Below are 16,910 nucleotides of genomic sequence, written 5' to 3'. Positions count from 1 at the left end.
TATATATACCACACCTCCAAGTGCATTTATCTGTTGAAGGACACTTAGGTTTTTGTTTTTGGGTTTTTTTTTTTTTTTTTTAAGTCATGGCAATTTGAATAATTATGCAATAAATATGAGAGTGAAGATAATTCTTCAATAATTGTTTGCATTTCTTTTGGATTTATTCCCAGAAGTGGGGCTGCTGGATCATATAGCAATTCTGTTTTTAGTTTCATGAGGAACCTCAGTCTCCATTCTGGTTTCCATGCAGGTTAAACCAATTTACATTCCCACCCCTAGTACACAAGGTTCCCTTTTCTCCACATCCTTGCCAGTACTTGATATCTCTTGTCTTTTTAATGACTGCCATTCTAACAAGTGGTGAGGTGATATCTCATTGTGGTTTTTGATTTGCATTTTCCTGGTGATTAGTGAGGTTGAACATATTTCCATGTAAATTTTACCCATCTGGTTGTCTTTTCTGGAAAAATATTCAAGTCCTCTGCCCATTTTTAATCATATTTTTTGTTATTGAGTTATATGAGTTCTTTATATATTTTATATATATCTCTTAGACACATGGTTTGCAAATCCCATCTCTCATTCCATAAATTGCCTTTTTTTCTTTTCTTTTCTTTTTTTTTTTTTTCCTGTACAGAAGTTTTTCTAGTTTGAGAGTCTCACCTGTTTTTTGCTTTTCTTGGTGGCGCTTTTGGTGTCATACTAAAACATTGTTTCTAAGACCAATAACAAAGAGGTTTTTCCCTATGCTTTTTCTATGAGTTTTATAGTTCCATCACTTATATTTTAGTCCTTAGTCCATTTAAAGTTAATTTTTGTGAGTGTGTGAGATAGGGTTCTAATCTCGTTTCTCTACATGCCATTATCCAGTTTTCCCAGCACAATTTATTAAAAAGTCTTTCTCCTCATCCAGTATTCTTGGCTCTCTTGTCACATATTAGTTGGCTGTCCATGTATGGGGGGATTATTTCTGGGTTTTATATTTTGTTCTATTGGTCTGTATCTATTTTTATGGCAATACCATACTCTTGATTACTATAGTTTTATAATATAGTTGGAAATCAGAAAATGTGATGACCTTAGCTTTGTTCTTTCTCAGGATATCTTTGGGTATTTGAAGTCTTTGTGGTTCCATATAAATTTTAAAATTGTTTTTTTTTCTATTTCTCTGGAAAATGCCATTGGAATTTTGATAGGGAATTCATTAAATCTGTAAATTGCTTTTAGTATGGGTATTTTAACAATATTTTCTGATCTATAAAAACAGGGTATCTTTCCATACATACGTTGTCTTCAATTTCTTTCATCAAAATCTTATATTTTTTATAGTATTCATTTTACTTCCTTGGTTATAATATCCATTTCACTTCCTGTTAATTTATCCCTGAGTATTTTGTTGATTCTGATGTTTCTGTGAATAGAATTATTTTCCTTATTTTTCAGCTATTCCATCATTAGTATATAGAAACACAACTGATTTCTGTATGTTGTTGTTGTTGTTGTTTTAATCTGACAACTTTAATGAATTCATTACTTTCTACAGTTTTTTGGTCGAGTCTTTAGGATTTTCTGTATAAGATCATATTATCTGTAGATAATAATTTTATTTCCTTCTTGAGTTAGATGCCTTTTCTCTCTCTTTGCCTAATTGCTCTAGCTAGGACTTCAAGTACTATGTTGAACAACAGTGTTGAGCATGGATACCCTTGTGGTGGTCTTGATCTCAGAGGAAAAGTTTTCGGTCTTTCGCATTGACTATTATGTTAGCTATGACTAAAATTATAATGTTAGCTTGTTGTATATGGCCTTTATTACATTGAAATTTTCCTTTTATACACAATATGTTGACAGTAAATCTAAATCAATCATGGTGCATGATCCTTTTAATGTGTTGTTGAATTCATCTTGCTAATATGTTGAGAATTTCTGCATCCATATTCATCAGGGATATTGGCCAAAAATTTTCTTATAATGTCATTATCTGGCTTGGTATTAGGGTAATGCTGTTCTTTTAAAATTTTTATATAATTTATACAAACATAAACTTTTTAAGTAACCTAAGTTATGGGGATAAAAAAGTACAGTTTAAGCAATATAATCAATAATTTTGTAGTAACTTTGTATGGTTGTAAAGATGACAACACTTATTCTGGGGAGCATAACATATATCTGAAACTAATAAAACAATGTAGGTCAACTGAAATTTTAAAAAGTAGTAGCAATGAGGATATAAAGGAGTTCAGGGATGTATGCATACTAGGAGTGTTAACAGGAAATTTAAATTAATCAAACCAGGCTTCCACTCATGGCAATAACATTTGTCTACATTAAAATGCAAGTTAAACGGGATCCCCTCTGCCTTCCGAAGATTGTTGACTTGAAGTTAGGTGGATTATTTACTATAAGGCATTTATTTTCTCAAGATCTAAGCGTTTTAATTCAAATGCAAGCTTTCTATCAGTGTTTTTTCCTGGTCATAACCAAATCAGGGACATTTAGAGACCAAACTTGTTTACCTATGATACATGAGACTGCACTGAGAAATAATAAACTAAGACTAGCTTATGTCTAAAGGCCCTCACAGCTTTTATATTCTAGTCTTGCAATTATTGGAATGAAAGACAAAATTGAATAACTACAGGTATATTACAATGTGCTTATATCTAATAAGAATATTATCTTTAACCTTAAGTTTATTTTTTTTTCAGAAAAAGAAGCATTTTCTCAAAACATTTGCTTACAACTGTTCCCTCTTCAATTATTTTTGGAGGAATTTTAAAAAGATTGGTGTCAGTATTTTAAATGTTTGTAGAAATCATCCATAAAACCATCTATTATTGACTGGGCTTTTCCTTGCTGGGAACTTTTATATTACTGGTTCAATGTGCTTACTCATTATTGTGCTTATATTTTCTCTATTTCTTCATAATTCAATCTTGGTAACTTGTATGTTTCTAGGTATTTATCAATTTCTTTTAAGTTTCCTGACTTATTGACATACAGTTGTTCCTAGTAACCTTTTATGATCCTTTTATATTTGTTATCAGTTGTGATGTCCTCTCATTTCTGATTTTATTTACTGGAGTCTTCTCTTTTTTTCTTAGTCTAGTTAAAGTTTAGTCAATCCTGTTATCTTCTTTAAAAAAAACCTTTTAATTTCATTGATTTTTTTTTCTTGTTTTTTGGTCTTCTTTATTTCCACTATGATCTTTGTTACTTCCTTCCTTTTGCCAACTTTGGGCTTAGTTTCCTTTTCTGCTTCCTTGAGGTATAAAGTTAGGTTGCTTGAGACATTTTTCTTAATATATGAATTCATCACTATAAACGACCCTCGAAGACCTGTTTTTACTGCAGTCCATAGATTTTGGTGAATTGTATTTCTATGTTCATTTGTTTTGAAATTTTTTTTCATCTTTTAAACTACTGGTTGTTCAAGAGGGTTTTGTTTAGTTTTCACTTATTTGTAAATTATCTGGCTTTCCTCATGTTGATTTTTAGTTTTATTCTATTGTATTTAAGAAAAATAGTTGGTCAGATTTCAATCTTCTTAAATTTGCTAAGGCTTCTTCTGTGGCCTGTCAAATGATCTATCCTGGAGAGTGTTCCATGTGTACTTAAGAAGAATGTGTATTGGGGTGCCTGGGTGGCTCAATTGGCTAAGCAACAGCCTTCAGCTCAGGTCATGGTCCTGGAGTTCCAGGACCTAGTCATGCATCAGGCTCCCTGCTCAGCAGGGAGTCTGCTTCTCCCTCTGACCCTCCTTTTTCTAATGCTCTCTCTCTTTCTCTCTCTCAAATAAATAAAATCTTAAAAAAAAGAAGAATGTGTATTATGTTGGATGGAATGTTCTGTATAGATCCTTTTGAACTGAAGTGGGATTCAAGTCTAATGATTCCTTGTTGATTTTCTATCTGGGTTTTCTATCCATTGCTGAAAGTGCAGTACTGAAGTCACCTACTATTACTGTATTCTTTATTTCTCCCTTAGATCAGCTGATATTTAATATATTTAAGATCTCTGAAGTTGGATGAATATATATTAATGATTATTCTATTTTCAAGATGAATTCACCATTTGCTATGGCATAATAATACTCTTTGATTCTTGTTACCATTTTTTGGCATAAAATCTATTTTTATTTATATTATATATATATAAAATCTATTTATATTTTTATTTATTAAATCTATTTATTTATGACAGCTCTTTTCAGGTTTATGCTTTCTTGGGAGTAATTTTCATCCCTTCACTTGGATCTTAAGTATGTCATTAGAGCTGAAGGTAGTCTCTTATAGGCAGTATATGAGACTTAACTTTTAATCCCTCCACCTAGTGAATGGATACACTCTGTGCTGTTTGGTGAATTTAATCCATTTACATTTAGAATAATTATTGATATGTAATAAGATAGACTTATTAATCTATTTTGCAGTTTCATTGTTCCTTTTTTCCTCTGTTTTTGCCTACTTTCATGAATTGGTGATCCCCCTCCCTTGGTGATATGCTCTGATATCTTTTCCTCTCCTGTTTGTAAATCTATATGAGGCTTAAATAAAAAGTCTTATATGTAACAGTCCATTATAAACTGACGACTAATTAACTTCAATTGCATACAAAACCTCTATCCTCTTACTCCTCTTTTTTTTTAACCTCACAATTTTTTATATTTACTATTTACTAACAACTTAGAGTAGCTATAGTCATTTTTATTATTCCTCTCCATTAACCTTTATATTACAGTTAACTGGTTAATACATCATCATATTACAGAATGAGTTTTCTAACCTGAGAGTATATTTACATTTACCAGTGTTTTTGTATAAGTTTGTATGTTCTCATGTTACTAATTAGTGTCTTTTATATCAGCTTGAAGAAATCCTTTCAGCATTTCATGTAAGGCAGACCTAGTGATTAACTGCCTCAGCTTTTGTGTGTCTGGGAAAGTTTTTATTTTTCCTTCATTTCTGAAAGATAACTGGATAGAGTACTCTTGGCTGGCTTTTTTTTTTTTTTTTCCCTTTTCACATTTAAAATAAATCAGTCTACTGTCTGCTGGTCTGTAAGGTTTTTGCTGAGAAATCTGCTAACCTAATGGGGGTTTCTTTGGGGTTACAGTCTTGCTGCTCTTCAGATTCTCTTTTGATTTTAAACAGTTTAATATGTCTTGGAATGTTGTTTTGGCTATTGTAAATAATGCTGTAGTGAACTTGGGTGCATTTTTTTTTGAATTATTGTTTTCTTTGGGTAAATACCCAGAAGTGTAATTACTAGACCATGTGGCAGTTCTATTTTTAATTTTTGAGGGACGTAACTACTCTTTACCACAATGACTGCATCAAATTATTCATTGTCCTTTGTCTATTAAGTTTCTGTGCCCATTTTTTAATTAGACTGTTCTTTTACTATTGAGTTCTAGAAGTTCTTTATATATTGATATGATATTCAAATTTATTTGAATATAAATTTATTAGATATGATATTTATTAGATATGATATTCAAATATTTTCTCCCATTCAGTAGGCCTTTTCATCTTGATAATTTTTTTTTTCCTTTGCTGTGCAGAGATTTTCAGTTTAATGGAGTCCCACTTTATTTTTGCTTTTGTTGCCTTTGCTTTGGAGTAAGATATACAAAATCACTGCAATACAAACATTAAAGATCTTACCACCTATGTTTTCTCCTAGGAGTTTAATAATTCCAGGTCCTCTATTCAAGTCTTTAATCCATTTTGAGATAATTTTTGTGTATTGTATAAGATAATGTTTCAGTTTTATTCTTTTACATGTGGCTATCAATTTTCCCAAGAACATTGATTGAAGAGACTGTCCTTTCCCATTGTATATTCTTGTCTCCTTTGACATAAATTGATCATATCTGTGTAGGTTTATTTGGGGGATCTGTAGTCTGTTCCATCAACCTATGTCTCTGTTTTTATGCCAATATCATACTATTTTTCATGAATATAGGTTTGTAAACAGTTTGAAATTCAAGACTGTGGCACCTCCAGCTTTGTTCTTAAGATTGCTTGGGCTATTTTAATATGTTTAATATGCACTGAGATTTTGATAAGGATTGCACTGAAATCTAGATTGCTTGGGTAGTATGGATATTTAAACACTGTTTATTTTTCTAATCCATGAACATGGGAGTATTTTTCCATTTATTCGTGTGTTCCATTTCTTTCATGAATGTTTTATAGTTTTCAGTGTACAGGTTTTTCACTTCCTTAGTTAAATCTCAACCTAGGTATTTTATTCTTTTTTTTTTTTTAATTTATTTCACAGAGAGAGAGAGAGATCACAAGCAGGCAGAGAGGCAGAAAGAGAGAGAAGGGGAAGTAGGCTCACTGCTGAGCAGAGAGCCGGATGCAGGACCCAGGACCCAGGGATCATGACCCGAGCCGAAGGCAGAGGCTTAACCCACTGAGCCACCCAGGCGCCCCGGTATTTTATTCTTTTTGATACAATTGTAAATGTGATGGTTTTCTTAATATTTCTTTGTTAATATATGGAAATGCAGTGGATGTTTATATATTGATTATCGTGCAACCTTACTAAACAGTTTTTGGGTGGAGTCTTTATGGTTTTCTCTATATAATACAATGTAATCCACAAAAGTAACAGTTTTCCTCTCTAATTTGTTTGATTTTTACTTCTTTTTCTTTCTTAATTTCTTCAGTAGAACTTCTTTTACTATGTTGAATAGAGCAGTGAGAATGGGCATTCTTGCCTTGTTACTAATCTTAAAGGAAAAGCTTTCAGTTTTTCACTGTTGAGTATAGTGTTACCTATGGGTTTATCCTATGTGGCCTTTATTATTTTGAGAAACATTCTCTACCCCTTGTTCAAGAGTTTTTTTCACAATTGGATGTTGATTATGGCAGAATCCTTAAGCTTGTATATCTTTTCTTGATCTTAAAACTAACCATGCTGGTTGAAACCTCTTTTGTATTCTCAAAGTTGGTGCTATAGTTCAAATTCATTTCTTTCTGCTCATAGGTTTTGGCCTGCATTCTGGGCTTATTCCATGTTCTCCAGAGCTAACTCTTGCTGCTGCCCTTGAAGTCTCACAAGGAGTCAGAGCTCAATAAGGAGCCAGACTCAGAGTGGGGAAAGATACGGGTTTAGCACTTGGGTAGTGGGATACCTGCAGGCCAAAAGGGGGTATTCTGAGGCTTTCCCAGTGGCTCGTGTTCAGGCTTCCTGCTGGAGTCCATAGGAACCACATCCCTTTAATGCCCTCTGATCTTCTTATCTGCCTCTTTCCTATCTCCTCCCTCAGTCATGTGGGTCCCACTTCAATACTCTGGGTTTTGTGGGAGAGAAATGGGTTCCTCCATTATTATCTATATAACTGAAGAAGACAGGTACTTTATTCCTCCACACTGTGTAGATATTATCCAAAACCAGTCTTCAACTTTTGCTTCACTCTGTCCTTGAAAATTCGTATTCAATCTAAAAAGATAGCCCTTGGGACACCTGAGTGGCTCAGTCAGTTAAGTGTCTGTCTTCAGCTCAGGTCAGGATCCTGGAGTGTCAGGATCAAGCTCACATCAGGCTCCCTGCTTCCTTGTGTTCTCTCTCTCGCTCTGTCTCTCAAATAAATAAAATATTAAAAATAAAATATGACTCTTAAATATATATGTCCAACCTCACTTGATTACTAAACTCCAATATTTAATATTCAAATACTTTCTAGATTTATTTGCCTCTTTGGTCTGAAGGTATCTCAAATTCATGCCCCAAATTTAAACCTCTTCTGCCTTTGTTCTCTAACACTCTTCTTTGATTTCTATTCTCTTAATTATCTAGGCTTTAAATTTAATGACATCTATCTTCTTTGATCCTCATACCTCATTAAATATAATGAGTGGTTAATTGAGTTTCCCTAATTCTCTCAAACTCAGGTTGCCCCTCCTCTGCCTATATTCAACATCTCCTTCTTTAGTGTAATTTATACTTGGCCAATTAATCATCTTGAAGCATAACTCTAAGCATTTGTATCTTATTCAAAAATCTAAAATGGCTCCTACACCATCTTGAAGCATAACTCTAAGCACTTATATCTTATTCAAAAATCTAAAATGGCTCCTACACCACATAGAATAATGTTTGGATGCCAAGCCTGTTATTCTTTAATGGTCTGGCCTAAAAAAAATTTTGTCATGCTATTTTCTGTTTTGGTTTTTTTTCTGTATTACAGAGCATTTCATTCCATGTACATATCCTGCACTTCCAATCTGTGTATTGCAAAATGTTATTCACTTTGCCTAGATTTCCTGCCTAGATGCCTGCTAACTTCCACCCAAACAGGTCTAGATTCTACTCATTCTTCAAGGGATTAGCTTACATTCCATCTTTATTGTGAAATATTTCTTAGTCTTCCAGATGGAAGTAATCTCCCTTTTATGAAATCTTAGATTTTTTTTATCTTTATTTAATCTATGGCATTGATTCCTTTTGGCTTTGAACTATGAAATGATTTTAATTCAGTTGTAATAAATATCTATGAAACACTTGCATGTACTAGGCACATGGGTAGATACTATGAATGCAAAATTATATTAAAGTTCAGATCCTCAAGCTCCCTCTGTCCTACTATGTTTATGAACATTTATCTTCTCTAGCAAATGAATACAAAGTATTTGGAGAAGATAGTTTTCAAAAGTTGTTAAAAAGAAAAATTCATTTATAGAAAAACCAATAGTAACATAAATATTATGATCAGGAGAAAGAAAAAAAAAATATTTTTACCTTCAAGACCTCACTAACCCCCGCATAAAACTCCCCAGAACATTCTATTTCTTTATATGTCTCAAGTTATACTAAATGTCACATAATTTCAACTAAAGTTCAACTTTATTCTCATTTGTTTTTTTCCCTCCTCTTCCTCAGTCACTAAAACATTTTTTTTTTTAATGAAGTGGAAAGGAAAATTTTGTTATAAGGAGTGACTTTGAAAGTTTCCATGTGAATTTAAATTGGGTTATACTCTAAGTATAGACTTAGTAATAAAGAAGTGATTTATAAAAGATTGGACATAAATGACTTATCTAGTAAGACATATAATATTGATATCAATATGCAGCAGTGGTTCTCAAATATTAGCATGCATCAGAAACACCTGAAAACTTCATTACAACACAAATTGAAGGGGTTCCACTCCCGAAGTTTCTGATTCAGTAGGTCTAGGGTGGGACCTTAAAACTTGCATGTTGGTCAACTTCTCAGATGATGCTGATGTGTTCCAGTGACCACACTTTGAGAACCACTGCTCTACAGAATTACTTTGCTCCATGAATATTCTGTAAATATTTTTGATAGCATGTGGTTCCTTTTTTCATTTCTTACAAATTTTTAGAGAAGAGAAAATGGCCTTATAATGATCATCTTGCTACTTTAATTTGTAGTCTTTGGTATCTACATCTTTCTACACCATTCATGACTTCTAGTAATGATCAAACAATATTTTTGAAGGCTTATGTTACTAAACCACTATGTAGTAGATAATCTCATAATAAAATCTGTCAATACGTAATATTGTTACCACTTTACATATATTAAAACAAAGTCCCTCTATAGTAAGAAGTAGAGCCAAGACTGCCTAACCAGACCAAAGATCTGACACTAGATTGAGGTTTTACTCTCTCCCTACTATTTCCTTTGAGATAATAAATTTGTAGAGATCAGTGATGCATTATTCTAGTGTTTGTTATACAACTTAGTTGAACAGAGATAATCAGTATATTTCCTGAATATAGTATTTGATGAAGTTTCTCAGACAAAATTATTTCACTGTGTCGTCTCTAACAAATGGCTTACTTCCTTTTTGGTTAATGCTCTATTTTATCATTAGTGAGCTCTTGGTGAAGGCATACATTAGGCATTTTCATGTCCTCATCAGTAAGCACATTTTCTACCACATAGTAGACATATAAGAGTCATTGATTGAACTGAACTAGGATTGTCTCACATTTTATGTTCTAAATGCCAAAGCTTACCACATAATATCAGCAGTGATTAGGTTTAAACACTCTTAGCAGGATGCAAACAATTTTCTGAAAAAGACTAACCAAATTCACAATTTTATATAGGATGTATGTTTTTAATCACTTCTTGGATCCCAATCAATCAATAACACCATTTCCTGGAATAATACAGCAAAATAAAAAACAGATACTAAAAAGTAATATAATAGGACTCTAATTCTATTTCAACAGTGCTTGTTTTATGCCCCGATTCTGAGGAAAATTTATTCTTAAGCATTAAATAAGGAAAAACCCTTTTTTTCTTTTATACAAAGTTCGTTCTCCCCACTCTTATCTGAAGAGCAATCACCATTCTTTTCTTTTTAAGTTACAAAGTTATATTACTCATATATTATGCTGATAATATTTCTAGCAATGAAAAATAGAAAATTCTCTTCATACCCCCCTTTCCAAAGTGCCTGCCTGCCTGAGAAAGTAGTAAATTGGAAGTCACTAAAACAAAATTAAAATCTTCATTAAAACCCAGATGTTGAAATATATGCCCAAACTCCAGGGCAAAAAATACATATATAAAAATACTTGTGTGTGTGTGTGTGTGTGTGTGTGTGTGTGTGTGTGTGTGTAGGGCCATTGCTGCAAAAGGAAATCAACTTAAAAACTGGTGTTGACAGGGGATCAGCCATGTGAGATCATAGCAAGCAAGAAAGCACATGATTAAGATACTTGATCTATGACATATGAAAGTTAAGTCAAGATGATATGAACTAAGTCATGGCACAGTCTGAAAAACCATGAAACCAAGGGTAAAAACAAAAGGATCACACAGTCAAAGAGCCCAAAGCAGCAGATAAGCCATGACATGCTGTTGAAGCAAAATGGCATCTACCACTGGTGAGGGTCTAAGGGGTCAGCTTGTCAAGAACTATCACATTTAAATATAAATAACCTTTGCCAATATATAAACGTTCTATAATGTTCTATGTATATATACATATGTAAGTAAAGATGGTTTTCCTTTTTTTGTTGTTTAACCTCTGACTTTAACACACGCACATGCCTGAAAAATTGTAAGTACACCAAAAAAAAAAAAAAAAACAAAAAAAAAACCTACTCTGTGCTTGGAACTTGAAGATTTCTGCAGTCATTTGGCTAAAACACAATAAAGATCAAACTCCAGACCAAAGGAAAATGACAAAAATTAATAACCTGAGCAAATACTAATCAAAGTACAGAAAAAATTCTGTCTCTAAAAGACGCAGAGCTTGGGGCTTAGCTGAATTACAAACCCAAGTTTGAAGCCAATATTTCCAGAATCTTTGCTCCCCCAAGCACAATATTACAAGATGAATCTAAAAAAATATGATAAGAGCAATCAGTTTTCAATGTGCGGTAAGGTGAATATATTCACTTACCTGAGTGTTAATAGTGCTACTGAGATTTTTAAAATACTATGCCTAGCCTTTTACCCAGGATATACTGTAAAACATAACTGTTTCCAGAATCCAGAAACAAATCTAATGTTTGTCAAAATATTGGCTGTGGTTAAGATTTAACTTGCATGTAAATTAAATAGAAAGGATGGGTGAAGAAAGAAGGACATATTTCTGTCTCCATGTTTCGGTGTAATTGATATTACATAAAGTAACATCTTAAATTGTGTTAATCCAACTTTAAACAAGTATTATAAAAAATAAAGGACTTAGAATTAATCAGACTTCAATGTATTAAAATTTTTGTTATCCATTATTAGCTGTGTGACCTTTGGCAAGTTTCTCACCCTCTCTGGACTTTGACTTCCTAACCTTTAAATAGGATGACTATAAAACATAACAGATGAAATAACAAATATAAAGTGTTCAGTTCAATGTTTATTACTTAAGAGATTCCCAATAAACTGTGCCCAGGGTGATGTTATCATGCAGCCAATAAAATATGTTTCTGGGCACTTTGTTTGTTTGGGACCCCTTTCTGAGATCTAGGGAGAAACCCTGGAATTATGTGATTTTGTGGTGTATGTGAAATTAACTTTTAACATTTTGATATGTTAATCTCATTTTAAATTTAATTTTAATGCCTGGCTTTAACTTCATAATATTGTACATATAGATGACCCTTGAACAACACAGGAGTTAGAGGCACCAACACTCCATGTAGTAGGAAATCTGCATTTAACTTCCAACTTCCCCAAAACTTAACTGCTAATAGCCTACTGGTGACCAGAAGGTCACCAGTAACATCAACGGTTATTAGCACATATTTTGTATGTTGTATGTATTATATACTGTATTCTTACAATAAAGTGAGCTAGGGAAAAAATGTTAAGAAAATTGTAAGGAGGGATGCCTGGGTGCCTCTGCCTTCGGCTCAGGTCATGATCCCAGGGTCCTGGGATCGAGCTCCGCATCAGGCTCTCTGCTCAGTGGGGAACCTGCTTCCTACTCTCTCTTTGCCTGCCTCTCTGCCTACTTGTGATCTCTGTCAAATAACTAAATAAAATCTTAAAAAAAAAAAAAAGAAAATTATAAGGAAGAGAAGATATATTTATAGTCTTGTATTTATAAAAGCAATCTGTGTATTAGTGGACCCTAACAATTCAACCCATGTTGTTCAAGAGTGAATCTTATTCTTAGCATCCTAAATTGATATTTAGTTCCCACAAAACCTTTATCTACCTTCAATCCTTGCCTATAATTATTAGTTATTACTAATAAGAATCAATAACACTAAAATTCAGTATAATTTGTTTTTCCTAGCTTAAAATAATAAAAGTTTAATTTTAAAGAACAAAATTATAGAATCTGAGCTTACAATTAGGAACGTATAACTAGTTTTGCTATTTAAAAACTGATTTACCTCAATAAATAAATAAATAAATAAAAACCGATTTGCCATCAACAATGGGTCTTCATTTTGAAGATAAAAATTCATTGCTTACAGGAAGTTAGAAGTTTCTTTCAAGTTTTCTGTTTCAAATAGGCAGTTGTTTAATTCATTTGAGCCAGATGTGGTTTTCAAATGTTAGTGTACAGTGAAAACCTCTGTGTATTGGGTGAAGATAGAAGCCCAAATTGTTTTAACCCTATGAGATGGAGAACAGACCATTGGGAGGAAAGAGACAAGAGGAAAGGAAAATGACATTGGATCTAACCCAAAGTTGTCAAGCCAGGTAGGATGTTTACAGTGGCCATCTGCCCAGAGCCATTTTTCCAGATCAAAAATTCAAGAATGAACACAAGAGTAAAATTGTTCATATACAATTCTTTTGAATATACGAGAGTAAGTTTAGAGAGTGAGTGCCAGCATGTTTGTAGAAGAGAGAAATAAACAATGTAGGAAAAGCTCTTTCCGCTGGATGATCCAATGCCTCAGAGTGGCAGGTGGAAGGAATGAATCTGTCCTCACATAATGTCCAGTCCCTTGAGCCTCTGATTTTGGGGGTTTCTTGGAACCTAAGTATCTCAAGACACAAAACAAACAGCCTAATCTGGTGTCACCAAAAGAAACAGCTATTCTGCAGTCCTGGAGGGAAAACTGCCTTTGTGGGATTTATTGCATAAATATACTGTATGTTGTATTGCATGCTTGGTCTAAGGAATTTCTTGAATTACTTTTTATTGTAAATGATTTTGCTTTACAGCCTGGTTTAAAAAATGAATCTTAAATTAAAAAGTAATCCTATACCCTAAGATAGGATCATTCCCATCAAGATTCTATAATAGAAATAGGAAGAAATCAAGTATATGTTAGCTAATCTAAATTACCAGGTCCTAATATTCAGATATATAAAGATAACATGCCTCCATAGTTTTCTATAAATCAACTCAAACCCCTATCCTACCTGATTTTAGTCGATTCTAAAATTAGCCATTTCAAATTTAAGCTAGTCATGTAAGAGTTTCCTTTCTGTCTTGCCGAGGTTTCTGAGTGATTTTTTTTTAAAAGATTTTATTCATTCATTTGACACAGAGAGAGAGAGAGATCACAAGTAGGCAGAGAGGCAGGCAGAGAGAGAGGGGGAAGCAGGCTCCCTGCCAAGCAGAGAGACTGATGTGGGGCAGGATCCCAGGATGCTGAGATCATGACCTGAATCAAAGGCATAGGTTTAACCCACTGAGTCACCCAGGTGCACCAGGTCTCTGGGTTTTTACCTAAATTTGTGGGGATTAGCATGACTCACTTATATCTTAGACACTTAAACCCAGCATTCACTCTGATGTACTTTTTTTTTTTTTTTCTATTTTCTTCCTAAGCCCAACTTGAAGGGTTTTTGTCAAGACTAAGAAAAATGAGTGCTTGCTTTGGCAGCACATGTACTAAAATTAGAATGATACAGAGATTAGCATAGACCCTGTGCAAGGTGACACATAAATTCATGAAGCATTCCGTATTTAAAGAAAAAAAAAGATTGAAAAAAATGTAACCATTTTTTTTGGCATGACTTTATGCTTTGAACTTTTCTGCTTCTGAAAAATATTAAAACCCAGCTCTAGTAGTTCAAAATTCTAAGCTTAATATTAACAACCTTGTCTTGAACTTCAGAAATCTATTTCAAAATGCAAAAGCTAAGCATTCATTTCTTTCATTCTACATTTCTGCAATAACATCACTACCATGATGTTATTAATAAGCCCAAGATGATTTAATTGCTAGGGCAAGGAGAAATAGTGCCATTCTGAATGGGGAAACGTACCAGCTATGTGACAAAATATCTCAACATTTCATCAAGAAAAAAACTACTTGAGGAAGAATATTATCTCCTAAGTGCTGAGGGAGAACTTTGCTAACTGAAGAAATTGCCTAAAAATTTCTTAATTGGACTTCTCCAGAAAGCCCTTGGAGGGTATAGAGTAGGACTCGAAACTATGGTTGTAGCATAATTGTCTGATGTGGCAATGAAAACTGCAGGTGAATCTTACTGGATAGTTTTACTTAATCTTGTTCAGATGTCAAAATAACAAACTCAGAGTTCTTTACAAAGTGATGTAACTTTTTCTTTGATGGAATCCATCTATTAGAACTATCCTGTTTTGAACGTATCTATATAAAGTAGAATCCTGTTTAATAACAGGATCTCTTTCTCTCTTCCCCTACTCTACCTCTCTTTTTCCCCCGTAAGTGTATAAAATACAAATAATTATGGATACACAAGTCCATAAGGAAAGAAAATGATTAAATTTGCAATTTCTTCATTGTGGGTCTCATTTGCGGTATTATACCCTAATGGTATCAGCAAAGATTAAAAAGTTGAAATAACTTAAAAATGGGAATCATGTCTGTGGATTCTTTCTTTTCTTAGCATCTGGAAAAGACTACTATTAATTGTTTTATTTTCTTCTCTACTGGAATCTATTCAGCTCAAGAAACAACAGTGTTCCATGGACTTAGAATTTGAAAACTACCATGGACCCATCTAATATTTCTATACTAACTTATTCTTGTTTCATTTTTCAAGATTTGGAATCACCTCTTTCTTATGACCAGTCTTTTTTCTGCACGGTCTGCAAACAACCTAAAATAAAGAAAGAGTGCTTTCACATGTTCTTGTAAGCAAAACTCTAAGCTATGACCTTTTGCAAAACAGGACAGGCAACAGGTTAGTTTGTTTTGTTTAGGTGGGGGTGGGGTTATTTTTCACATTTATTTTTGTTTTTATTGGTTTTATATGGGACAGTCAACAACTATGAAGGAAATAGATTTAGAAAGAATTTCCATCATGAGAGAATGTCTCTCAGCAGCTCTTGATACAGGCAATATTATACTTCTTGCCAAAACTCATTCAAAAAGTATTTGGGCCATTCTTGTTACTTGAGAGCATTTGGAAGGAGTCACACAAGAGAACTGTAGTTCCTACAACTCTCCTTTTGTATCTATTTGAGCAATAGTAAATAGAAGAGCAGTAGAATTATAACTGATAGTATACGTGAAGTTCAGACAGAAAGCATATGTCCCTTACAAAAAAAGCTTTGAACAATGGCAGGCAAACATTCACTGCTCTCAATGAGCCCCAGATGCAGAAGATAGAAGTAAACCATATGGGTCAGGGGCCGAAACAAAACTAAGGAAAAATGAGTACTTCAAATAGACCAAGACTCTAATAGATATATCATTCTAAGCACACCCATCTAGGGACTTCACCAGTAGCAGGAAAATGGTTGATAGTTTTCAACCAAAGAGCCAATTCAGACAATGGGATAATAGTTCTACAGTTCTGTTTTTTGTATGCCATTCTATATGAGCTCCATATTTTAGCTCCATGGCTGTCAAAGGTAGAAGAGCCATAAGGAGTGGTACTTAGGCCATGAATTTGCTTTCTGAAGCTTAGAAAAATGCTGCAGGCAACCTGAAAGAAATAATGGTCTTTAAGCTTTTATTAAGTATAAATTGAATATTTTTAAGAAGTGGATTTTAAGTTTCAAATAATTATTTTGTTGATCTTTTAAAGTTTTGAGTAAACCTGTTCAGACATGTTAAGGAAGGGCATGTAAATGAAAGCCCACATGAAACTCTAGTTACTATCCTGGATCACCAACAGATTTAGAGGATTCACACCTTAATAGGAAGTGTTCTTGCTGGAATAAGTCAATAAGTGATCTTTTTAAATTGTGCCTGAGCAGAGACTAAATGTAATCAAGCCAATGAGTACCGGCATAAAGAGTACATGTAATTATATATTTGAATCTAATATATTCATTTTACTATTTCTAAAGTGGGTAATGATGTAATAGTTGTGTAATGGTGTTTGCTTGTTTTTTTTTTTTTTCTGAACTACTATAATTAGACCATTCCTTTTTTTTTTTTTTTTTTTACTTTTACTTATTTGACAGAGATCACAAGTAGGCACAGAGGCAGGCAGAGAGAGAGGAGGAAGCAGGCTCCCTGCCAAGCAGAGAGCCTGATGCCGGGCTCCATCCCAGGACC

The 16,910-nt window shown here is 33.4% G+C and overlaps 1 non-coding gene across 1 annotated transcript; it reads left to right on the top strand.

The window, feature by feature from the left end:
* The first annotated feature begins 14,281 nt into the window (after nt 1-14,281).
* On the top strand, nt 14,282-14,384 carry LOC116575589. Its single transcript, XR_004279852.1, has one exon. It is a non-coding gene; the product is annotated as a U6 spliceosomal RNA (small nuclear RNA).
* The last annotated feature ends 2,526 nt before the right edge of the window (nt 14,385-16,910 follow it).

This window comes from Mustela erminea, chromosome 16 (genome assembly GCF_009829155.1).
Source record: "Mustela erminea isolate mMusErm1 chromosome 16, mMusErm1.Pri, whole genome shotgun sequence".
NCBI lineage: Eukaryota > Metazoa > Chordata > Mammalia > Carnivora > Mustelidae > Mustela > Mustela erminea.
This window is presented reverse-complemented; position numbering and strand designations above follow the sequence as displayed.